This window comes from Vulpes lagopus, chromosome 12 (genome assembly GCF_018345385.1).
Source record: "Vulpes lagopus strain Blue_001 chromosome 12, ASM1834538v1, whole genome shotgun sequence".
NCBI lineage: Eukaryota > Metazoa > Chordata > Mammalia > Carnivora > Canidae > Vulpes > Vulpes lagopus.
The window spans coordinates 70992126-70996344 of NC_054835.1; the positions used below are offsets into that span (position 1 = coordinate 70992126).

Here is a 4219-nt window from a genome sequence, read left to right on the forward strand (position 1 = left end):
TTCCAAAATCCATCCAGTTGGCCCATACCTCCTTAGTAATGATCAGGCCATCTCTGAGCCATCTTGGGCCACCAGTTGGTGTGCCAAATCCTTCCTCCCAGAGGTTCCTAAGTGTTCTCCCTCTGGTTGCTACTGCTTTCTCTTATACTGCTTCATCCTAATCTGGCACAGCCCCCTCCCTTGTTTCTACAGAGTACTAGCTGAAACCAGGCTGTGATGTTTAACAAAGATTTTCTGGGAGCTGGTGGTTAACACGAAGGAATTATAACATAGGCCAAGAATCTTCACAGCCTTGAACCTTCCACATAACTCCCTTGTGGAGCACAGCTTTGCTTAAACCCTAGCCTACAATCACGTAGTGAGGTCACTGACCTTTACTTCTTTCCTGACCTCATGAGTGAGTCTTCTTTCTCCCTGCCTCTCTGCCTCTCTCTCTCCTCTCACTGTCTGTCTCATGACTAATAAATCAAAATTTTTTTAATGCCACTTAAAAAAAAACCCTACTACAAAGCTTCAGTAATATTGACAGTACATAAGAATGATATATAGTTTGATGAAACTGACTAAAGAGTCCAACAAAAAATGCTTACATTTATGGTCAACTGATTTTCAACAAGAGTGCCAAGACAATCAATGATAATAAAATTCACCAGATCATTCTGGGACAAATGGATATTCCCATACTAAAGAATTAAGTTGAACTTCAATCTCATACCCATGTACAAATATTAATTCAAAGTTGATTCAAAGACCCTAAATGTAAGAGTCAAAATTATAAAACTTTTAGAAGAAAACTGGTGTGTAGCTTCACAACCTTGGATTTGGTAATGATTTCATACACACACACACACACACACACACACACACACACCTTGGATTTGGCAATGATTATATATATATATATATATATATATATATATATATATATATATACCAAAAACACAAATGACAAAATAAAAAGATAAATCCATTGGACCTCATCAAAATTAAATACTTTTGCCTCCTCTTGAGCCAGTTCCATCCCTGCCTGCTTCAACCATAGCTGACATGGAGCACACCTTCATTGCGATCAAGCCAATGTGCATGCAGTATGGATTGGTGGGTGAGATTGTAAAGCTTTCAAGCAGAAGATACTCCACTTTGTGGCCATGAAGCTCCTTCAGGTCTCTGAGGAACTCTTGAAGCAGCACTACAATGGCCTGAAAGACTGTGTCCATTCTTCCCAGGGCTAGTGAAGTACATGAACTCAGAACTGGTGGTGACCATGGTCTGAGAGGGCTAAACGTGATGGAAATGGGGTAAGTGATGCTTGGGGAGATCAATCCAGCAGATTCTAACCCATGCACCATTCATGGGGACTTCTGCATTCAAGTTAGCAGGAACATTAATAACGGCAGTGATTCAGTAAAAAGTGCTGAGAGAAAAAATCAGCCTATGGTTTAAGTCTAAAGAATTGGTTGACTGCAAGTCTTGTGCTTTTGACTGGATCTATGAATAAGAGGCGGGCAAAGCATCAGTCCCCTTTGGTACCACTTGGGAGGGAGCTCACTCCTGGATTATGGAGTTCACCTCTCCACAGTCTGTGCATTAAAACTTCCTATCTGGAAAAAAAAAAAAAAAAAAAAAAAACCCAAAACTTTCTGCCTGGAAATGTACCACGTGTGTCCTCGCCTGGAATGAAGGACTTTTTCTCCCAGCTCCTGGAAATGTGGCAAGAAGACAGCGCTCAAGTGTCAGCCCTCTCTGGGGACTGCCTTTGATGATAAAAACTGCCTTTCCCAAAATCAGCTTCTTTAAAGGATAACCCACATTCAATGACTAATCAAAAGTCATTGAATGCGACCCAAGTAAAGGCCCAACCTCTCACTTCAATTTGGGGCAACTCTGCGAACTATTTCCTATCTACATCTCCCTGTGGGATTGGTTTGAAGCCTTTTGCTGAGTCTACATCACAACTCAGCTTCTCCCTTTGTTCAATCCTGCTTCCTTTCCTTCTCTTTCCCGGGTGTTGGGACCACTTGCAAAACCTGAAAGGCATGAGCAGTAGATAGCTGAGGCCTAGGTCCCAAGAATCAGTGGGACCAAGTTTGTCCTTACATGATTTTCTCTTTCAATATTCCACCAATGTGAGTTGCATTACACGCTGGTTCCTTTACCAGTGAATACGTAAATTAAGCCAGTAACCTTTACACCCACACTAGGAAGGCAACATTCCTCTTTCAAGGACTTTTTCCATCTAGATCCTTCTTATCAGGGAAGGGAACGCTTTCTTTATTCTTTGGGAAAGAATTCTTTCTTCTTTTTTCAAGGGGAATAAATAAACTCTTCAAACAGTTATAGACTCAGTGAGTTAGTATATGTGAAGGCACTTAGAGTAGTGCCCAGCATGTGTAAGTGCTATGCTTACCAAAATAAGAAATCAGAGTATTTCTGAAGAGCAGTGTCCTTTGCTATCCCAGAAGGACTCCCAGACTTAATGGTAAAGTTCTGCAGTTTCTCTCTGTGGGAGGAGAGTTGTCAGTTCTTTCATCGTCCTTTGAGACACTTACCTGAATGTGTGGGAGAGACTCTCTCCCATAAATGTGTCAGAACACTCTCTGTGCTCTATGATAATGTGTATTGCATTCCTCCATGATGGGACCTATTGCAACACCATCATGGATTTATGTGCCTTGTGATTCCTGAAAGGGGTGGATTACAGTACATGGTGTCCCTTAGGCCATGAAATCCACCGCCCCCCCCCCCTTTGTTGTTGAGTCATACCTGGGAACCATTTCTTATATGTGCCCTGTTGAACACATTTTTGGAAACCCTGATCTCTTCAAGGTGACTATTTTAATTTAGAAGAATATTTTTTCCCAAAGAACAGCAGGCTAGATGTTCAACAGAGCCAGTTGGTGGCCATGACACTAATAGTCATAACTCCTCTTTATTGAGTACCTACTAGGTGTCAAGTGTTGTCCTGGGAACTTTAAAAGCATCACCTCATTTAACTCTCTTAACAGCCCTTATAGAGATGGCCATTTTAAAGATAAGGAAATTGAAGAACAAAACGGTTAAATAGCTTGCCAAGGTCACACAGTGAGTAGTGGAGCCAAGATTCAAATCCAATTCTGTCTGACTTGAAAGCCTATGAGTTTCTATTTCTGGTTCGAACATGGTGATATAAAGCATTTCTCTTCTCTTCACTGATATCAGCCAAAAGCAACAAAAAGACAGAAAAACAAAGACACAAATTCTTATTCCTAGAAAGTAGGAGATAGCTGAAACCCCAGGTTTCCACTTTATTGGAAGGACTGCCCAAAGCAGTAAAGATTACTTAAGGGGGCATGTGGAAGCAAGCAGAAAAAAAACCCTACAGCCAGGGGACGCAGTAGCTATGTATCTCAGAAAGAGCTGGGTGTAACCCCTGAAATCGAGGGGCAAAACCTAACTCCCCTCATTCACAATATTGGGGCAAGTGTGCATTCGCTGGTACCAACAGCTTCCCTAGATCCTATTTGGTGTTAAAAGACAGAGATGAGTCTTCCTAGGAACCAGAGACTGGCCATGTTTGCAAGAAACTGTATCTGCAGTAGCACAAAAGAGTCCTTGGTTGTAAAAACTTCACTGCTGTTTATCTTGATTGGTTAGGGAGAAATAAACTCAACAAACTCAAAACCCCAAATCAGGGGTGCCTGGCTGGCACAGTCAGTTAAACATCGGACTCTTGGTTCCAGCCCAGGTTGTGATCTCAGGATCATGAGACTGGGAGCTCCAAGCTCAGCACAGAGTCTGCTTAAGATTCTCTCCCCATCTCCCTCTGCCTCTCCCCTCCCTCTAAAATAAATAAATAAATCTTAAAAAATCAAGAAAAATTTCAAGTAGCCTGACACTTCCCCTTACAAACTTTCTCTAAAGAGCTCAAGAAAAAACTCATTTCCTGCAATGCTGAAGAATAGAAACCAGTGCAAGGAACTGTACAAAGATCCTCTAAGGAAAAAAAAAAAGTGGAAAAGTGCAAGAAACCAAATGGTAGACAAAGAATATGCAAGGGAATAATGTGTCTATAAGCAGATAATAATTGTGATCAAGTATTCTATCATGAATCTCTAAAACATAATGAAGCAACTGCCTCTATGAAACCAGAACATAAAGCAAACAATGCTACAGCTCAAGAAAAATATGGGGAGATGATAGGATGAAATGAAGTGGCAAAGCTCAGATGTCAGTGCCAGCC

At 41.3% G+C, this 4219-nt stretch overlaps 1 pseudogene; it reads left to right on the forward strand.

Moving 5' to 3' along the window:
* The first annotated feature begins 1041 nt into the window (after window positions 1-1041).
* Window positions 1042-1498, forward strand: LOC121473482 (annotated as a pseudogene).
* Window positions 1499-4219: the final 2721 nt, after the last annotated feature.